The 22474-nt window shown below is 41.5% G+C and overlaps 1 protein-coding gene across 10 annotated transcripts in view; it reads right to left on the reverse strand.

Annotated features, from left to right (window-relative positions):
• Nucleotides 1-22474, reverse strand: part of NCOA2 (nuclear receptor coactivator 2) — a 278300-nt gene that overhangs the window by 65672 nt on the left and 190154 nt on the right. Inside the window, exon 1 of one of the 10 annotated variants that reach the window (XM_029923153.1) lies at nucleotides 5624-5722. The exons of the other annotated variants lie outside the window; for them this stretch is intronic. The gene's annotated coding sequence lies outside the window, so the exon portion shown is untranslated. Of the gene's footprint in view, nucleotides 1-5623; nucleotides 5723-22474 lie in introns of those variants that run through there. 10 annotated transcript variants of the gene reach the window in all.

Here is a 22474-nt window from a genome sequence, read left to right on the forward strand (position 1 = left end):
CTGGCTAGACAGTGCTTATGGCCGTAAGAACTCTATCATTGGATCTGCTATCACCAATATAGAATTCTATTTGGTTTCCCCCTTCGCATATTACCTGGCAATATGGAATGCACTGGTAGGTAAAACAGGCTGGGGACAGTCTTTTGTAGTAAGCTATGTGAGTACGTAGTGATTTGCCCAAAATCTCTCTTGCCATAATCTAAATATGCCCATGTTGTGGGACCTTATGCTCAGAGGTCACAGAAGGCGAAACAAAATCAGACACACAGGGAGCCGCACAGTGAAAGAAGGCTGTGTACATTCGTGGAAACACGGCGTCAGAAATACTGTAAGTTCACTAACTGGAAGGCAACAAGTACACGTCACTAAGTATTATGCAAGCATTCATTCATCCTTCAGTGTGAGCGTAGTATGTCTCCACTTCAATTTTCTACTGCTGTGGAGCCCTGTGAGAGGAAGGCACAATAAAATATGGAAAGTGCTTATTCGGAGTTCATTCTAATTCACCAGACTCAGCTAGCTAAAGTTTTAGGAGTTATCTGAATAAGGAAACGGAGGAATCATACTTTGTTCAGAGGCTGAACGGTGAGATTGAGGCTAGATGAAGGCAGGGGATAAGAAAATCAATGGATGTGAAAGAAATGAGAAGTTCTAACGTCAGAATACTCAAAGGCAGCATTCTCAAGAGACTACACCACACAAATGTTTCCTTTCTTTCACATACATACGTTAATGCAAGCAAGGCCAACAAAATTACATTATAGGAGCACTTAATAAAGTTCTGATAAAATACAGAAATGACAGAAAAAGTTATCTCTAAAATTCTTTAGAAGGACTTTGGTCTAAGAAGTGCAAATATTTTCTCTCCCAAACCATTAACGTTCATTGGCATAGCCAGCACCATGTCCCAATATCCGACCTTACACTCCAACAATAGTTCTTATTTATCTCCCCAAATGCATCATACTGTTTCAAGATTCTAAGCATTTTCTCAGACTGTTCCATTTGCAGATGCCCTTCTAACGGTTCTCTTTTAAGACCTCATCGCTGTTCCAGAAGCTCATTACGATCAAGTTAGGCACCTTCCTCTGTGTTTCAGCAATGCTGTGTCTATTCCTATGACAGTCTATACTCATTCTCGTATTTCAAAATGTTTGATTTGTTTTCATATTTGTTCCTTTCACTGCATTCTTGGCCCTTTGGCTATCAGAAAGATTTCTTGGGGCGACTGGGTGGCTCAGTCAGTTGAGTGTCCGACTTTAGCTCAGGTCATCTTCTCGAAGTTCATAGGTCTGAGACCTCTGTCAGGCTCTGTGCTGATGACTTGGAGCTTGAAGCCTGCTTGGGTTCTGTGTCTCCTTCTCTCTCTCTGCCACTCCTGTGCTTGTTCTCTTTCTCTCTCTCTCTCAAAAATAAACATTAAAAAAAAGAGAAAAATATTCTTATTCACTGCCTGACATATAGTGGGGGCTCAATAACATTGGGGGGGGGGATTAATACTGAACGGTTCCACAGCTGTAGCTGAAATTCAGTACAGCCAAGATCTAAAAAATCACCAATACCTCGCTTGGGGCGCCTGGGTGGCTCAGTCAGTTAAGCAGCCAACTTTGGCTCAGGTCATGATCTCACAGTTTGTGGGTTCGAGCCCTGCATTGGGCTCTGTGCTGACGGATAGCTCAGAGCCTGGAGCCTGTCTTTGGATTCTGTGTCTCCCTCTCTCTCTGACCATCCCCCACTCACGCTGTCTCTCTCTCTCTCAAAAATAAATAAATATTAAAAAATAAATAAAAACCACCAATACCTCTTTAGACGGATCTGTTCTGAAGAGACTTATTGTGTACTTAACATAATGGAGATTTATTTTAAGACTCTGGTTTTGGGAGTTAATGTATCAGGTAGAAAAGGGAGGAGAGAAAAGGTCAGACCCTATGTGCTAAGGGCATCAAGATCATTCCTATGGTGGTCAGGTCAATTGGGAAACCATTTGGTGGTGGTTGTGGGGGAAGTCATCAAAGCTCTTTCTATACTTGAAGATGAAAGAAAAGAAAAATGGACCCACTTTATTAATCCAGGTCATCACTAGGAAAGTTATAACTTGCTTCATAAAAACATAGTAGTTTGGGTATCATTTGAGTTTTTAATCAGACTCTAGGATTTCCCCAGCCACTCTTAGCTCTTAAGAACAGACTTACTCAGGTAGAGTCCTACAAAGCACCCACCTGCCTGGGTGTTTCATCAGGTCTCTTGTTCTTTCTCCACAGTGGCTGGGAGAAGCCTTGGCCTCTACGGGTAAGCCAGGAGAGCCATCTAAAAAGAGGCAGAACTAAAATCCCTGGAGAGGCCTGCAAGGTCCTTTTCTTTATCAGTGTGGCTCACCCATGGCTAATGCAGAGCTTCTCACCCCAGTAACGACGTCCCATCAAGGCAGAGGGGAGAAAGGGCGAGCACTGGGGGTGAAGGAAGGGAAGCAGGCTGGTTCCTCTATTTCCCACTGGCCCTTGTTGCAGACCCTGCCACATGTCCACACTTCCCCGACTGCTCACAGGGCTTCAACCTCAAGCCTCTGCCTTACCCCAGTGACAGACCTTCAGGGACATTCAGGGACTAAAAACCCTACCAGGACCTGACCTTCATTTGTCCTGGGGCACATTCTTTCACACCTAGGCAGCCTCTGTGCTCCCCACTTCCCTTCCCAGATATACATCTTGCTCTCTGATTCATGTTATGTTCTACTTGTCAGACCTGCTGGTTCCTCTCTTTTCAGGCTTTTCTCCCATCTGGATATTTGTTCCCTCCACCTCTTTGCAGACGCACGACCCGACGCCTATGCCTCCTAAAGAGACTGAGAGAGCTAGTTGTGTGGATTCTCCTTTCCCCCAAACGTGATGCTAACAGGACCACAGGGAGGCCGCGATTCCCGGTCTCATGCTGCCTCCTATCATCTCTCCCTGGGCCCCTTGCTGGCAGAGTCTGCTTTGGCAATCACAGGAGGGCCTCACCAGTGTGCTTTTTAAAAAGCAGGTGTTCCCAATTTCAAGCACCTAATGCAAGAAGCTGATAATAGAACATAGAATCATCCAATTTAGAGACCTAAAACATTAAATTATGCTAAATCATATCATCCTAGACGAGAAAGCAAAGCACTGATAACAATGTGAGTGCTCTGCATGAATGTGTGTCATGCTACGGCTCTGGCCAACCGCATCGGTGGGAGGAAAACAGAGCCGAGGGGAGGGACCAGGCCATCAGGATTCCCAAGATCTGTATGCGAAACGCAGTGTCCCCGGCAAGAGCGCTCCGTGGACAGGGACCTGACAGGGCCGGCGCCCCCAGTGCCCACTCCCAGGGGCACAAAGCATGTGAAGGCTCAACTCCAGAGACGAGCGCCAGAAGATCTCACCCTCCGTGATGACCAAAATCTCCTGTGGGCAAAAATCTCTAGTAGCTAAAGAGGAGGTACTTTCCAGATCAACCCACCAGGTTAATTACTAAGACAGAAACACAACGTTGCTCCTATGTGAATGCTTGGGGAGGAAAAGAAGCAACTAAGGAGCGAGCAGGCCTGGTTTCCAGCATTTCAAGCACTCTGCACAATCCCTGCTGGCGAAGTCTACCACTTCCTGTGAACCTGCACCCACTGGTTGTTGGTTGTTCCAATAACCCTTCTTTCTGTTTGCTTATGCTCTTCCTGGTGCAAAAGGGTTGTTTTTGCTTTAGGTTTTTTCTTTTCTTTTTAACCTATTAGGAACCACTGTTAGGCTGGCTACCTAACAGTTAAGAAAAAGACACACATCATAAATCCAGAAATGCCAGCTTGGGAAAATAACCAGATTTATTCCCCAGGGCCTTAGGTAGGCCGGAAGGAGAAAAGAGAAAAGTGCAGAGTCATGGTTCCAGGAAGAACTTCACTGTCAGAAGGTCTCTGGTCTCTAAGACGGGACTCTTGTGGGAGGAACCACATAAAGTATCATTCTTACATCACACGGAAACAGGAGATCGATCTATTATATTCAAGCGCTTGAAACAGTGGAGTTGAACTCACATTTTTACATATAGAAGTGTGAGTACCCCTTTCCTTGGGGATCTCAAATTGGTCCTGGTCTTATGAACCTAGGCTACCTACCAAGGCAGTGCAGCGATCAGGGCTGACGACACAGAATAAGGGGAAGGGAGGGGCACAGCTGTTACGAGTGACTCATGTTCTGTGCTAAGGTCACCAGGGCCCTCTTATAGGCAAGAGCTGTCACCTTAGGATGGCACCTAAAATTGTCCCTACCAAATGTCAAGTAAAGCCTGGTAAAATAATGGGTCTGACTTGTTTTGGAGGCCAAATATACGCTGCTTCAGAATTTTTTACAGTAAGGTTTGCCTACTCAACAGAGAAACCTGATTTGTATTTGTACTTTTTCAATACACATACCCAAGCTTTGTCTGATGGTGGTGAATGATCATTGTATTTAGAGTAAGAGATGAGGTGAAAAGAAAAAAAAGACTGGGAGACATTTGGGAAATAATTCCAAAGTAGATCTTCCTAATTTCTAAAATATGAAGTTTCGTTATCATCAGCAGAGTATCCTAAGTTCAAAAGACATTCTAGAGAAGAGTTCCTGTCAAATATCCATCCAATACTGTGTTTCATGACGGCAGTAGATTTAAATACATCTTTAACACGACCCTTTCAATACCCTACGGCATGAAAACTCTCCAGTTGAAGCAGGAGTGGCAGTGAATCATCAACCAACCTTCTGCAACTATTTAAAGCAGTAGGCAATTAACAAGAAAACAGGGACCAGCTTCACTCAGGCCTGACACGCCTCACTGGGCAGGAGGCAGTGACACAAGAGCCCGTACTTCTCAAAGCCCAGCAAGAGTATGGACGAGAGTGGACCACAATTTGCATGAGGAAGTTTAAGTGAAATTAATAAAGGCTGACATTGACAAAGACCCTGAAATTTGGAGTCCTAATACCTTTTCTACAAAGGAACCCTCTCCTTTTCGTATGGTCCTATAATTCTCCAGCAAATTTTCTAAGGTAACGGGAAAACATATCGTGGTACCTCCACAGCAATTCCATAAAGCTCTTGGATTTTGTATCTGTTCTCTGCTCCCATATACAAAGACATTTTAAGGAGTCAAATCCACTTGAAAGATATTATTTAAAGTCTGACAATTTTGTTCTCCCATAAAAGTTAAAAAGTTTAAGCCACGACTGGAAGACTTACAAATGAGTGCCATGGCTATCCGATGGATAAATCAAAAAGAAAAATCCTTAGGGGGTTAATTTTGGTCCTCCATAAAGGCCATGAAATATATTAACTATCTAATTATATATGAAAAAGAGACATAATAATAATAAAGTTACTTCCTATCAAATCAACTGGTTTAAATTAGCTTACGATTATCATTTTGTTATACATATATTAGCCAAGAGGTAAGTTTCCCCACCATTCCACACCCATTCAATAATGAGATAAAATCTTCAAAAAATGTATTCTTCCTCTTTTCAATTTTAATTATCTTCCCTAAGCTTCCAACTGCTACAGGATTTAGTAATAGGCTGGCACCAAGACTTCAGAGAAGTTCTACCCAATGGCATTTTGAAATGGGTTTAGTTCTAACACACCTGCATGGGTTGATTCCAGAGCCCTGTTTTTGGAAATCCTGTCTGCCCCGTGGTTGCTCAGAGCTCACTAAGGCAGATAAAGTGGCTGAAGATGTGAAGCAGGATGCCGGGGCGGGTCAGGTTTGGGAGCCGTGGCAAGAACAGAGGTGGCTTTTCCTCTGCAGACGTGAAGGCTGGACTGGAGACGCTGCTGTGCTCTCGCCATCTGTGACTGAGCTGTCTCTCAGGCACACGGTCTTAGATCTGCTTCCTCAAAATGTACGGTCTGTTGTTTGTTATTGTATCAATGGACTTCCCCGACTCTAGAATGGTGGCACTTGTTAGGTCTGTATTGCCAAGGAAAATATTTGGCTGCATAGAGGGCTTCCTGAAAGCAAGTTAGTACATGACCTCAATCTTTTCCAAGCTTATCATAATGCTGGAAGGCTGTGCTGATTCAGCAAAGCAATCTATAATCACTTGCAAAATGCCCCTGCCTCACAGGGATATTATGAAGCTTAATAAGATAATGCATATGAAGCACTCGGAGCTCCAGAGAAGAAAGGCGTTAAGTAATAATATTCTGCATTTATAATCACAAGCAGTCTCACAAAGAATCCAATAAACTTGTCCACAAATTACAAGTAAAATCTACTTTAAATAATTTAACATAAACAATTGTGTAACAAAGGAAATGTGAAATCGCTCATGTTTAAAAAGTGGAGTGGACGTACTTCACAAGGCTAAGTCAAAATGAAAAAAAAAATAAAACTAGACATGTTTCTATTAAAAGGAAATTACATTGTGATAAAACAGAAATTGAATCAGAAACTTAGAAAGAGTATATTTTACTGAACTCATCTTCAGACATGGCTATTAATGATTTAAATTTGTTATCATTTCTATGGTTTTCTGCCAATAAATTTAATTTTTAAAAATCAAAGTCAGTGTTTCTTCAGTTTTCTTCAGTTATGAATGGTAACCCTGAAAACATAAATTTTAACTCTCACTGGGATAACGAGTATTTTACCAATGTAAATTTCTTTCTTTTTAAAATACTAAAACCATGCCGCTCTGCTCCCTGCACCGGGGCACTGGCCTCTCGGCTGGCAAACGCCTGTGCCCTGTCCCTCCGGACAAGCCCAGGCAGAAGAACACGACGCACAAAAGCCCGCTTTCATGCAGGTGTCTCCACAAGAGCAGGCCGGGCTGAGCTGGCAGCACTGGGGGTCTCCGGGGCCACTCTCTTCACCGGATGGTGATGGGGCCTTTGTAGGTGCCTCATGTCATCTGGCATCTCCAGAAATCTCGGAGGATCCCGTTTTTCTTACCCTCCCGTTCCTCCAGAACACTGCCATGGCATCACTTCCTACATCCTCTGGAAACCATCTGATCTGACCCAGACCCCCTTGGACTGGCGAGGCCGTGAGCCGGAAGCTGGGTTTCTCATTTTTGCACCGCCCTTCCCCACGGCCACCGCTGAGCCAGGCAGATACTCGGTGAAGGTGAGCCAAACTGCCTGCCGCTCTGGAGGAAGCGGCGGAAGGGGTCCCCAGCAGGCTGGGTGGGTTGTGCAGGCTCGACTCCAGGCACACACATGGAACAAGTGAGTTCGCTTTCTGATCTTGCTTTGTCTTTCATGAAAAGTATGTTTTCAGAGAGACAGTATTTTACGTTTGTAAAGGAAACACAAATCCAGCGTTAGAAGCAGAGGATGCACACACGAGACAGGCGGCCCCGTCCTCCTCTGTGTCTACGGCGCACTGCAGTGGTCAGGCCAGGCCCGAAATGGAGCGAGCACATTTTCTTTGTAAAGTGTTGTGCACCCATGCAACACAAGACAAATGAAATTGATAAATTTGTAAGCATTAGAAGATTTTTTATTTATTTAGCTGGAAGACTCAGCTTCGTTGGAGAGCCAAGTTCAGGAAACAGCATTGATCCAGATGCTGAATGAAGAGAGACTCTAATTATCTAAGATTTCACTAAGAATGCTTTCATCAGAGACTGAACATGGCAAGAGCTGATTACTTAACTCAAAATAAACTCCCATCAACACACCAGGAACAATGCATACACCTCAAGATGTTAACAGGGCCTAATTAGTTCTCTGAAGTGCAGCAGCTCAAAAGAATTTTGGAAAATAAAAAGGTGAAGGTTAATGATCTTTTGTATTATCCCCTCAAGATAAACCCAATTGCCAAGAAAATTAGAGACTTCTAGGTCTCAAAAATTCAGGCTGAGAGCAAACTCTACAGGCATAAAAATAATTTGTCCATTTTTCAAAGTTGAACCACTGGTGAACTTAAAAGAGAAAAACCTATAATTACTTAACTAAAAAGGTGCCTACAAGATGGACCATGTATGTGTCCTTTTTTTTTTAAATTAAGAATTAAAAAAAAAATTTATTTTGGAGAGACAGAGCAAGACAGAGCATGAATGGGGGAGCAGCAGAGAGGGAGACACAGAATCTGAAGCAGGCTCCAGGCTCTGAGTGGTCAACACAGAGCCTGATGCAGGCCTGGAACCCAGGAAGTGCAAGATCATGACCTGAGCTAAAGTGGGACGCTCAACTGACTGATCCCTCAAGGCGCCCCTGTAAGTGTCCTAAGAGAAGGATGAATCAGGAATGGAGCTAAAACACACAAGTGTCGCTCTTTTCTTTCAGTTAATATGAAAATCAGGAGTTCAATTTTATTTTTTTTTTTTAATGTTTATTTATTTCAAGAGAAAGGGATACAGAGTGCTAGTGGGGGAGATGCAGGGAAGAAGACACAGAATCCGAAGCATGCTCCAGGCTGTCAGCACAGAACCTGATGCAGGGCTCAAACTCATGAACTATGGGATCACGACTTTAGCCGAAGTCACAGACTGAACCACCCAAGGTGCCCCAGGAGCTCAATTTTAAAATCTCAATTACAAAGCAGGAGGATTTCCTATAGCGCTGGGAGAGAACCTAGGGGGCGCCTCACATTAATATACAGAAGAGAAGCAATATAAGGAAAATGTCACAATCAACTTCTTATAAAGACTGTTAAAGAAAGTTGGGAGGAGGTGAATATCCAAAGTGATAGGAGCACTTGGGTGGCTCAGTCAACTGAGCATCTGACTCTTGATTTTGGCTCAGGTCATGATTCCTGAGCATGGAGCCTGCTTCAGATTCTCTCTCTCTCTCTCTCTCTCTCTCTCTCTCTCTCTCTCTCTCGGTCCCTTTGCATTCTCTCTCTAAAATAAAATTAGATCACAAGAGAGACCTAATGGAGAACCAAGGGGAGCGGAGGAGGGAGAGAGAATTGGGGAGAGAGAGGGATGCAAAACTTGAGAGACTACTGAATGCTGAGAATGAACTGAGGGTTGAGGGGGAAGGGGGAGGGGGGAAAAGAGGTGGTGGTGATGGAGGAGGGCACTTGTGGGGAAGAGCACTGGGTGTTGTATGGAAAACAATTTGACAATAAAATATTATGGAAGAAAAAAAAACTAAAGATTTTCAATAAATAGTGTTGGAGTAAGGAGTTATTTGGAAAAAAGTAAAGTTGGAGCCGCAGTTTGAAATGTAATATGAGTGAAATGCAAGAGGATTAAAATATTTAGGTAAATAGAAAATTAAACCATAAAATTACTTTAAAAAAAATTAGATCAAAACAACCCCCCTCCCCCCCCAAACCCAAAGTGACTATTTTATGAAAGAGAAAAACTGGGGAGGGGTAAGGTGCTTCTGATAGTCAAGGTTTACGGTAGGGGGATACCTCGGTAAGAGAGCTCAGGTGTGGACCTAACAGAGAAACTAAGGCAGCACAGGAGCTGTGACTGCACAAGAGCATTTAATACTGCAGGTGTGTACAACTCTGGACATCGCATCTATAATCTTTGAGGTTCATGATAACTGTCTCCCCTTCCCCCAAGGGTCATTTTGGACAAAATTAAATTGTTTTGTAAATTTGTGTTTTAAACATGAAAACAGTTTTATTGTGTTCTATAGGCAAAGGACAGGCAATAAGCATAATCTTAAGTTCTGAGTAACTACTATATGGAGAAGATGGATATCAAAGATAAAATTGCTATTGCTTTGAAGCCAGTAAGTAGGGGCCCAAAGCTCAGTGTCCGCCTGGTCAGGTAGGTGGCGTAGTCACTTGAGGACTGACATACGGCCAGTCGGAGAGGAGAGGCCCAGGAGATTCGTACCCCCTCTCCAAGTGCACAGACGGCCTCCCTTCTATGTCTCAGCAGCCCCACCTAGAGTATTTCCTACAAATTACAGGTTGAGCCATACCCGAGTTGTTCATATAATCTAAGGCCCACTATTTATATATGTGGTCTTTGACTCAGTGGAGTATAAAGAGAGAAAGAGGGAGAAAAATACAAAAGGAATATGTATAAAAGTAAGGGGGCACTTCTTGTGGGATCAAAAGAGAGAAGTTTAGGGGTTTCTAAAGACTGAAGTTTGAAACTGAGATACAAAGATTGAAACGGCCTCATTTATATTTCAAAGAATATCCGGAACACGATATTATTAAGAGTTTTAAAGACTTCCTGAAAGTTTGTGCCCTTCCCTGTGTGATTTTTACCTTTTTTGTTCAGAAACAAGAACGGCACATAAAAACTGGGATGTGTTGTGCTAATGAACACAGCGGAAGGGAGGCAGAGGGGGCCACAAAGACAACCTGGGTCCCGAGCCTGTGAAGCTTTACTCTGCCAGACCAAGGCCACAGGAGCGTCTGTGCACCCCTGCCTGGATGTCACTGCCCATGGAGCTGCCCTTCCGGAACGCCACCCTGTCCATAAGGGTGTTGACAGGTGACTGGTGTTACCTAGCAGCTGGAGGCTTGGAGGGGCAGGAGTCCAGAACCACCTACTGGGCAGAATGTAACGAGAAAGAAGCCACGATCCAGGTGTCTCTGAAAATCCAGAAGAGGCCTTCCCGGGACAGAGAAGGCCGTGCTGACTGATCAGCTTGTACACTGCCGGGTACCCTGTGATAAACATCAGGTCAGTGGTTCCTTTTGGAGTAAGAAGGCTTTACAAAAAAAATTTTTTTTTATTTAGAGAGAGTGAGCATGAGTGGGGGAGAGGAGCGGAGGGAGGGAGGGAGGGAGGGAGGGAGGGAGGGAGAGAGAGAGAGAGAGAGAGAGAGAGAGAGAGAGAGAGAGAATCTCAAACAGCCTCCACAGTCAGCATGGAGTCCAACACGGGGCTTGATCCCACGACCCTGGGACCATGACCTGAGCCAAAATCAAGAGTTGGACACTCAATTGACTGTGCCACCCAGGTGCTCCAAGAGGGCTTTTTTCAATATCAGTAATATGCATGGAGGCCCTCTCTCTCTAGACTTGAAAGAACATATAAAGGAAAGAAAAGGTTACAATAAATTTAGTAATGCTTCTAAAAGAATTTGCATCCTATTTATCTCTACATCATCTCTCTATATTAGAAACACAGGTGTACATACGTCATATATTAAGAACTATTGTAATTAGAAGCATTATTGGTTACAATAGGCTTTATGGAACGGGTCCAGGAATCTAGTCAGTGAAATTGCATTGTTTTGATGGAAAATATCCTCTACAATTAAGTTACATATAAATCTTAAGGGAAAAATGGTTTTTAAAGTTGAATACTCTGTGTTTTTTAAGAAAGGATGGCAGTGGGTCTTTTCAGAAAATGGTGCTGGGAAAACTGGACAGCCACAGGCAAAAGAATGAAACTGGACTGCTTTCTTACACCACACACACAAATAAACTAAAAAAATGGATTAAACCTAAATGGAAGACTTGAAATCATAAAAATTCTCAAAGAGAGCACAGGCAGTAATCTCTCTGACATCAGCTGTAGCAACATTTTTCTAAGTGTGCCTCCTGAGGCAAGGGAAATAAAAGCAAAAATAAACTATTGGAATTACATCAAAATAAAAAGCTTCTGCACAGTGAAAGAGACAATCAACAAAACTAAATGGCAACCTGCTGAACAGAAGAAATTATTTACAAATGACAAATCTGATAAAGGGTTAGCATCCAAAAAATATAAAGAACTGATACACCTCAATACCCCAAAACAAATAATCCAAATAAAAAATGGCCAGAAGACATGAACAGACACTTCTCCAAAGACATACAGATGGCCAACAGACACATGAAAAGATGCTCAACATCACTCGTCATCAGGGAAATGCAAATCGAAACTACAATGAGATATCACTGCGCCCTGTCAGGAAGGCTCCACCAACAGCATGAGAACAACAGGCGCTGGTGAGGATGCGGAATAAAGGGAACCATCCACTGCTGGTGGGGACGCACCAGTGAAGCCACTCTGGAAAACAGTATGGAGATGCCTTAAAAAGTTAAAAATAGAGCTACCTGTATTGCACTACTAGGTATTTCCCCAAAGAATAAAAAAACATTAATTCAACGGGACACAGATACCCCTATGTTTCTAGCAGCATTATCTACAATAGCCAACTTATGGAAACAGCCCAAGTGTCCATCAACTGATGAATGGATAAAGAATGTATATATGTATACAATGCAATATTACTCAGTCACAAAAAGGAATGAAATCTTGCCATTTGCAACAAATGGATGGAACTAGAAGAGTCTAATGTTAAGTGAAACAAGTTAGTCAGTGAGACAAATACCATATCTCACTCATATGTGGAATTTAAGAAACAGAACAAACAAGCAAAGGAAAGCAAAAGGGAGACAAACCAAGAAAGAGGCCCTCAATTATAGAGAAAAACCGATGGTCACCAGAGGGGAGGTGGAGGGCAGGATGGGTGAAGTAGGTGATGGAGATTAAAAAGGACACTTACATGATGAAAACAAACAAAATAAAGCAAAAAAAAAAAAAGAAAGCTTGGTAGTAGGAAAAAATGAATTCACTAATTCAGTCACAAAAGATACACAACCATTTAATCAAAGAAACAAAAATAATTTTTCACCTTTGGCAATTCCAGTTCTATAACAACATTAAATAAAGTATACTGTATATTATTTTCTTATTTTTTATTTTTATTTTTAGAGATAGTGAGAGTGGGAGAGAGGGGCAGAGGGAGAGAGACAAAGAGAGAATCGTAAGCAGGCCACACACTCAGCGGGCAGCCCAACGCAGGACTTGATCCCATGACTGTGAGATCATGACCTGAGCTGAAATCAAGAGTCAGGTGCTCAATGGACTGTGTCACCCAGCACCCCTGTATATTATTGTTTTCTAATCTGACATAAAAGCCCTACATACTGAAGATGATCTATTAAAAGAAAAAAGCTTTTAAGGTGAGCTTAATTTAGGGGTGGCAGGGGAGCCTGGGTGGCTCAGTCACTTAAGCATCCAAGTTAGGCTCAAGTCATGATCTCATGGTTCGTGGGTTCAAACTCTGAATTGGGCTCTGTGCTGACACTTGGAGCCTGGAACCTGCTTCAGATTCTGTGTCTCCCTCTGTCTCTGCTCCTCCCTGATTCGTCCTCTGTTTCTCTGTCTCTCAAAAATAAATAAATGTTAAAAAAAAAATTTAGGGGTGGCAAAGAATAATCATGTCAATTCCAATAGGGCTTGCTGTTTTTTTCCTTTCCTCTCTCCTCTATCAGCTATCATAAATATAACACTTGGAATTTTACAAAATGATAGTATGTCTATGCTTGTCCAATGTAGACAAGCTTCAATAAGGAATCCCCAATCTACTGAGAAGCACTTGAGGTCTAAAGAAATGGAAGATACGGACTCCCCCAAATGGCCCAGGAAGTCTCTATAATGTCCACTATCTGGCCTCAACGAGAGTGAAAAGGCATCTCAGTAATGAACATATGGGAAGCAGCACCAAGCCAAGGACTGGCATTATTTATTTCACTTTTCTTTTCTTCTTCCAGACAAAATGTCTTATTTCCAAGATTTATGGGCCCAAAAGGACTCTAAATCTATTACAGGGGATCAAGGTTCTAACACTGTAAGAGCAGAATCCAGAATTCATTAAAATATGAACAATTTTTCTCTCCTGGGTAAAATCAATGTATTTTTTGCTATGTGACCATGTTGACCCAGGGCTTTCTTTTGTTCAAAATGACAGAGATGAGAAAAGGAAGGCAAAAGTACCCCCTTTGCTATGGGGAGCAAGAGATACCTAAAACTTTAAGTATTTGAAATCTAATAAATCCATTTTACAGATAGAAGTCTGCCTTTTACACACTTCCTTTTCAGCAACAAGTTAAAACACATGCTTCCTGTGTCTAAGTACTCTTGTGTGAAACCAGGATCTCAGCTTCCGTTTACTTTAACTTCTGGTCAGTTATGCAACAAATACCGGGGTGGCCACAGTGCTTGTGGGTGAAGTCTGTTCTACTCCCAATATATTTCCTGAAATGGGAGAGAACACCTTAATCAGGCCAGAAATGTTGTTTACCTAGAGGTTACACTGCACAGAAAGACGGACAGATAAAATGATGAGACATTCACTCTGACAGAGCAATTCCTCATCTGCTCACATCAGGGTACAAAATGAATGTTCTAAAACAAGCCTGGTATCCAATTTTCTGGCTAAATACCAAGAAGTCTTTTTTGGCCTGGACAAGCAACCTTTTATTTTCTTGAGATCTTTTATTATCGTTTCTTCCTGACAGGAAAAGCTGAGCTGCCTTAAAAGTGTACATCATCCTCTGAAATAAGGACCTGCAACAAGTATTCTTCCCAGTAACTAAACCACTGTCTCGGTAGATCTAAAATCTGGCCAATTACATGCTTACCCAATTCACTCAGAACTTCTTTCAAATGGCGGACGAAAGCAAGAACAGTTGGGTGCCATGTTTCGGAGACACTGGCTTTGGAGCAAGGTAGAGATCTGGATTTGAATTCCTAGTCCCACCACCTTCCAGCTGTGTGACTCTAGACAAGGGACTTAAAATCCTAGGTTCTGTGTCTGTAAAATGGACTTAATAACTAAACCTACCATACAAGGGTGCTGCATGGATGAAATGAGACCATGGATGTAAACAGCAGTGCCTGGTAGAAAGTAAGCACTCCGTATGTGTAAGGTCTCATTTTCACTGTGGAAGCTGACCTTTTTGCCTTTGTAGGGCTGGATCTCATGACCCGAGCCGAAATCAAGAGTCGGACACTCAGCCAACTGAGCCACTCAGGCGCCCCTTGCTTTTGACCGTGTGTGTGTGTGTGTGTGTGTGTGTGTGTGTGTGTAAACTTTGCTAGTATATAGGGACGGGTCTATGTTTTATAGGGACTGAAGCTTATACAGTATGAGGGGGCTCTCTTCAAGAACACAAAATTAGGGGCATCTGGGGGTTCAGTCACTTAAGCATCTGACTTCAGCTCACTCAGGTCATGGTTTAGCAGTTCTAGAGTTCGAGCCCTGTGTCAGGCTCTGCACTGACAGCTTAGAGCCTGGAGCCTGCTTTGGATTCTGTGCCTCCCTCTGCCTCTCCCCCACTTGCCCTCTCTCTTAAAAATAAACTTTAAAATTTCTTTAAAAAAGAAAAAGAACACAAAACTAAGTGTAATTCTCATTCTTATTTATAGAGAATAAGAGAAGAAACAGTAGCAAAAACACTAGGGCTTCAAATTTCTTCTTCTGAGATCTCGTTAGATAGTCATCGGAAATAGTATTTATGAAGTGCTTCCTAATCATTCCATCTCAATACACATTACAACTCACAGCACTCACTGGGGCTAGCACGAGTAAGAGGTCTTGAATCTTAACCTTCATTGGCTTAGTGGTAATTCTGCCTCTGAAAGTATATAATGTAAGTAACTTATTTTCCTTTATTTTTTTATGTCGGTCATCTGGCTCTTGGGAGAAAAGTAAATGCTCTGAATCCAGAGCAGCAGTTTCATGTCTATGAGAAATTCTTTTCACTGGTCAACACCACCTTAGCATCTTTTCCTAAAAGATGCTTTGATACTAACTAGAAAAAGACAATAAAAAAATACAATCTTGGGAGATACTCATCAGTAATCAAAGAAGACTAGTTAGAAAGGTATAGGTATGGGGGGCACCTGGGCGGCTCAGTAGGTTGGGCATCAAACTCGATTTCAGCTCCAGTCACGACCTCATGATTTGTGAGTTCGAGCCCCTTGTTGGGCTCTGCACTGACAGTATGTAATCTGCTTGGGGTTCCGTCCCTCTGCTCCTCACCCCACTAACACTCTTTTCCAAAATAAACATTAAAAAAAAAAAAGTGCACAGGTATGTAGAAGACACAGGAACCGGATCAGAGGCAGTTATAACTCAGAGGAGCTATTTGCTACAATGCTTCATACACAGCCCTTAACTGCGGCCTCCATGAGATTCAAGATGTCTAATGAAATCACACCTAATTCCGTATCTTCAAAATCTCTTCTCTCATAAGATGTGTTAAAACCACCCCTAATAACACAGCAGTAACTATTATAAATCTTTATTTTGGTTTTGAGTCTGTTACTTTTGGAATTTCTCTGTAAATCAACATTTTCTCTCATAACAAACAAAGGCAAAGTTGAAAACATGACCACCACTCTCAGAGGTAGGTGACAGAGCACACTTGAAAGCTCAGGCTTTGGAATTACCAACAGAGTGCGGGGTTTGAATTCTAGTTTGCCATTTACTAAATTCAAGGCCTCAACATAGCACTTTTGCATGTCAGTTTCTTTATCTCCGAAGTACAGACAAGAGTCTCAAGAGTCCCTGAAGGAGCCAGGCAGCCAGCGGTGACACCCATTGGACAGAGCAAGCTTCCACAAGGGAAGTGAAAGGAGCTACAAACAGTATATAGAGATATATTTATAAGGCATTTAAAAATCTTGCTAAAGAAAAAATAATCGTAGTCTTGGATATAAAGGTTGCTGATTCTTGACAACAGATTTTATCCAGACATTGCCCACATGGTAAACGTCAACATATTTTTGGAGGTCAAATGGCTTTATTTCCTACCTCTTCTGTTAACACAGTTTGCCTTGTATCTACATCTATCCATCTATCTTAATCTGTCTGTCTATATTCATTCAACTATCATAGCAGTTCCTGACTTGTGATATTTCTTCTTTTTCTGAGATCCAAATACCAGCTTTATCACTTATTAAATGTAGGCACAGGCCAAGCTGAATGACCACAGGCTTCCCTGTAGGGTAAGTTCTCAAATCAGGGAGAAGGCAGTCCATGAGCTCTTCTGAAAAGGCTTTAATGTGTCCCTATTAATGAGCCCCTGGCTGGGAGGGACAGTGCTTTGCTTCTCTTTGTCTCTCTGATGCACAGCGTGTGGCACAGGGAGGGCGTCTGGTGCACGCGTCCTGAATATAAATAGGAATTAATGAGAAATTGTCACGTTTAAAAGTAATTATGATATGGACCCTGGTCATTTCTAGACTACACCACTGGAATTTATTTTATGCGCTATTTCAAACTCACAGAGTAGTGAGACCGTTAACAACGGTCTTTAAATGCTTTCCATCATTTCTCTTCGTTCTAGTCATACCTTCTTCAAGTATCTGAAGAAAACACTGAATTTCTTGTTGCTTTCACATTCCCTCTAAGCTCTAATTTTTGCCCATTATTTACATAAACTCTTATAAGTACCTCTTACGTGCAAGACCTCAGGGAAAGGATACAAAAACGAGTAAACTATGGTTCTCCCATCACGGTTTAATTGGTAGTAGGGATTTTTTTTTTTAAAGCTTGAACTATTATGTTACAAACCAAAATGAAATACTGATTTTATCTAACAATGGCCCACAAGCTGTGAAGCTACAGTTAAAAGAGTAATTAGGGCTTCAGGCTCTACCTAGAAGAATGTTTGGACAGATGGTACCTGAAAAGCCAGGTGAGGACATTTTACTTTAATCCCTGCGGGGGAGACTTGCGTGTGAGGACGGCGGTTACACGGCCGTGCAGGTTTGGAAGTTAATGCTGGTATCAAGCAAAGTTGGAAAGACCTAAACTGATGGAGGCATTTTAGCTGGGGACAAAAAGGCGGCCCAGGGTGTGATAAGGGAGAGACGGCAGTGAGCGTGTAAGGACAGAGCATGGACCCACGGTGGTATTTTGAGGAAGGATGGTTAGTGGGGGCAGAGCTACTAGAGTAACTAAGTAGGGTTAGGGACGAGGAAAAGGCCGCTGATGTGGCTGACAGGAGGCCACTGCTATTGATGTGAAGGGGCAAACACACTGGTTCCAGTGACTACACGGTAAATGGGAGTGTATAACTTCCTTTGTAAGAAACTTGGCGATAAAGGATGAAGAATGACATAACAGTGAAGTGTGGGAGAAGGAAACCATCTTCAAAAGGCTTAGAACCGCAGATCTTTCTTGGTCCCGGGCCACATTCTGATGTTTCTCTACTCGCTCCTCTGGTAGCTGTAAGGTTGACAGCATCCACTGAAAGCCAACTAGGCAAGGATTCCCTAGAAGAGACTTCTTTGATAACTCATTCTATCAGTATTTGTGCTACGTTTTACAATGTATACAAAATATCAAAATATACATTTATTTAAGGGTCCTGGGTGGTTCAGTTGGTGAAGCATCTGACTTCGGCTCAGGTCATGATCATCCCCCTTTTGTGAGCTTGAGTCCTGCCTGTGTCAGGTCTGCGCTGACAGCTGAGCCTGGAGCCCGCTTCTGATTCTGTGTCTCCCTCTCTCTCTGCCCCTCCCAGCTCACGCTTTGTCTCGTTCTCTCTCAAAAATAAACATCAAAATATACATTATTTATAAATCATATGCATTTACTATTGTTAGGATATATATTAAATATTATAAGAACTCAGTGTTCCAGGCCTTGGCTTATCTTTTCATCTCTCGCTGAAATGACAGTGAGGACGTTCCATGAACCCCAGGCGAGAATATGACACTTCCCAGAGCATGCTGGCTTCGCTCGCACTGCTGCTCACCTGCCCATGGCCAGCAGTCACTTGACTCTGAGCCACACGAGGTGGTGGCCATGTCACCTCACAACTGCTGTATAAGGGAATGCAGGCACTCACTAGGTGTTTTCCAACTCACAGAATGATGTGGGGTTTTTTGTTTTTGTTTCTGTTTTGACTCTCCAAGATCCACTCTTAAGCAAGTTTCCCAACTGAGCGCTGGGAAGGTAACTGTCACCTTACTGCTCTATCTCATCACTATGACAGGGATGATGACATCCACGCCGGCCTTTTGACAGTTCAAATATCCCTTGATAAATAGGAAAGGAGGAGGTATAAGGAGTCTGCTTAAAAATGACTAGTATTTTAAGATTTCTAAATAAGAGAATGGGCTATTTTAACTCTTGGTAAATTTTCCATCTGTTCAGCAAAATATTTTGAAATCCGATTTTAAAAAGTCAAATTATAGCCTCTGTAGAAAACAGTACAATGGTTCCTCAAAAAATTAAACAGAGATTTACTACATGATCCAGCAAAACCACTTCTGGGTATATATTCCCAAAAAAATAAAAGCAGGGATTTAAACAGATATCTGTACACTAACGTGCATACCAGTATTATCTACACAGCCACAAGGTGGGAACAACCCAGATGTCCATCACTGGACAAACAAAATATGGTACCCACACACAATGGAATACTATTCAGCCCTAAAAGGGAAGACAATGCATATATATAAAAATTCTGATATGTGTGTATGTGTGTGTATGTATGAACATGGATGAACCTTGAGAACATTGTGCTACGTGAAATAAGCCAGTTACAGAAAGTACATGCTGTATGATTCCGTGTATATGAGGTACCCAGAATAGTCTAATTTAGAGACAGAAAGCAGATGAGTGGTTGTCAGGGGCTGCTGGGAGGAGGGGGGCATACCTGTCAACTAGCAGAGAATATCTGTTCAGGCTGATGATGAAGTTCCAGAGATGGACGTCGGTGAGAGTTGTAGAACAGTGTGACAGCATACTTAATGTTGCACAACTACTCATTTAAAAATTATAAATTCTATGTGACACATATTTTACCAAAATAAAAAAGGTCAAATTCTCAGATTAAAGTTAATTGGTATCATCTTTAATTAGGAAGTATTATAAGCAGACCTGCAATTATATTCCATGAATTATTTATTCTTCACTGTTGCATTCTTAGAACACAAAACAGGATTTGAGACCTGATACCCTCACAAGACCAAGTCTAGGGTAATCATTAGACTAACGATTCTAATGAGATCCAAAATGGCAGAAGGCCAATTTTTACTGGACTTTGTGCTGATAGAAAGCATCAACTACACAGGTCTCCACTTCTTACCAACAAAGTGACACAAAGAACTGATCACTGTCTTCCTGGAATTATTACCTTAACACTGAGGGTAACAGAAAAGATGAGAGAAGATTAAACAAACAAACAAATAAAAATGGACTACTGCAGTTCTTACTAGAGATGAACGACTCAGTAATTAGCAAAAAGTGAGTATTTTCTAAGTAGAAATGAAATAAAATAACTCAGAGTGGACAACAGCAATAAGGGATTGGGAAGTGACATCCGTGGGCGCCTCTATGTGCCGCCCCCAACTATATGCACAGGCACACAGTCTGATCTATCAAGTCTTCTTCCTTTCCTGTAACCTATAAAGAAGTCTAATGTAGTAAAAGGCTTCAGGGAAAGAAACCTTCTCTAGGTGAACATGAGAAATGGCTGAAATGAGGCAGAATATCTAGAAGAGAAATCTTAATGTCATTGTGATTTTCTCTCATTTTCCTATAGCCTCTGGATTTGCCTCAAAAAATCTTTCTGCACCTCAGAACCTCTCTCCATCTTCTTAGCTTCGGGTCATGTTTGGTGCCTTAAATGGTTCAGCAATGTACAACACTAAGATATGTGACCACGGAAGGCACCCAATGCTCCAACATAGTATCAGCTACTTATTCTTTTTGAAATATTTCCTTGGAAAAGATACTCAACATTATGAATCAAAATGTAAAAAATGTAAATCAAAACCACAATGAGATACTATCCCTTCACACCGATTAGGAAGGGCACTATCAAAAACCAGAAAATAACGAGTGTTGATGAGGATGCGGAAAAATTAGAACCCTTGTGTGTTGTTGGTGGGACTGCAAAATGGGGCAAACACTATGGAAAACACAGAGTATGCAGGTTCCGAAAAAAATTAAAAACAGAACTACCAGATGACACAGGAATCCCATTTCTGTATATTTATCCAAAAGTATCTAAAACAAAGTCTCAAAGAAATATTTGCCTACTCACATTCATTGCAGCATTGTTCATAATCAGATGCGAAAGCAACTTGAATGAAGAATGAATACAGAGAATATGGTATACATACAGTGGGATATTGTGGGACATCAGCTTTAGGAAGAAAAAAATCCTGACATGCACTAGAACAGGGACAAAGCTTGAGGACATTATGCTAAGTCAAATAAGCCGACCACAAAAAGACAAATACCGCACGAGTCCACTTAACGGTGGGCATTCAGAGTAGTCAAAGTCATAGAAACAAAAAGTGCTGCTAAGGACTGTGAGTTGGGGAAATGGCCATTGTTCAGTGGGTGCAGAGTTTCCACCACGCGAGATGAGAAAGCTCTCGAGGCCTCCTGTGCAACAGTGTGCACACACAACAGCATAATAATATACACTTAAAAACTGCTGAGGGTACATTTGTGTTGTTACGTGTGTATGTATTTTGTTCTCTTTTTGTTTGTTTGTTTTTTAATACCAACGCACACTCAAAACAAACAAAAAAAGCCATCAACCCAGAAAAAAGTCTCCTTGAAAAGACCAATTATGATAGTTGTATGTACAATAATTTATTACTGTATAATCCATTCCAGTCTGAAAATTAACTTAACCTAAAGTAATACAAGGACAGTCACATTTCCCTCTTCCTTGTTCTACTTCCCTGTTCTACAGGTTGGGAAAACAGGCTTGTTCTTACTCATTAAAAAAAAAAAAAAAACACCCCAAAAACAAGACTCAGAAAAATATACTTTAAGCCTAAACCAACCAGAGAATGACAGCAATAAAAAGAACAAATAGTGATGTTTGTGCTCTATATCTTTTATTTATTCCAATGTTAATTACTGTACTTAAATTTGATTATAATAAGCCATTTCTAATCTTCAGTAGTGAATAAATTACATATACAGACACACAGATAGTAAGTAAACGATAAGGCAATAGGAAACTCCAATTCTCTTCTCCCTACCACACCCCAAATATTTAATTCTCTCAAAATCTGAAACATTCTTCAAACTAAGAAGAATGAATTGGAGGTGACTAGAACTCACGGAAATTTAAACTTACCTGGCAAAATCTTAATAGAGGAGTTCTTTCAAAACCAACACATCCAGTATCTGCCCAGCACTAAACAGAAAATGTGAGCATGCTTTCTATTTGCTACATACTCTTGTCGAACACAGTATGCCTATTTAAAATAAGGGAAATATCCCAAACTAATTGAAGATCATAATAAAAATAATCATAAAAAACTATAAAATACTCCCCCTACCCTGGGTTTTCAAAGTATATTCTAGTTGACAAGATTTGTCATCCTTATTTTGAGATGGTCTCAAAAACCAAACTTATCAGAGGTAAGAAAGTGAAAAGTTTACCAACCGCACTTAAGGAGACATAAATACACTTTCAGGAGACAAACTAAAATATTACAAACTATTGCAAAAGAGGTTATAACTTATTATCCTCATATAAGAGACAGAATTATTAGAATAAAAATTTCAAGCTCTTAAATTTAGAGTGTTATTTTCCCCCAATATAAAACCATTATAACAAGGCTAGATAAAAACTAGGCGTCAGAAAAACTTGAGGCATTTATTTTACATAGACTAAGAACAATCACTGTGCTCAGAAATGCCACAGCTGTGAGTGATGAGTAGATATGATCTCTGGCATCAAGGAATCTGTCATTCAATAGGGGAAGAAAAAGAAAACCCCACAAAAAACCTAATCA

This window comes from Suricata suricatta, chromosome 15 (assembly GCF_006229205.1).
Source record: "Suricata suricatta isolate VVHF042 chromosome 15, meerkat_22Aug2017_6uvM2_HiC, whole genome shotgun sequence".
NCBI classification, from domain to species: Eukaryota; Metazoa; Chordata; class Mammalia; order Carnivora; family Herpestidae; genus Suricata; species Suricata suricatta.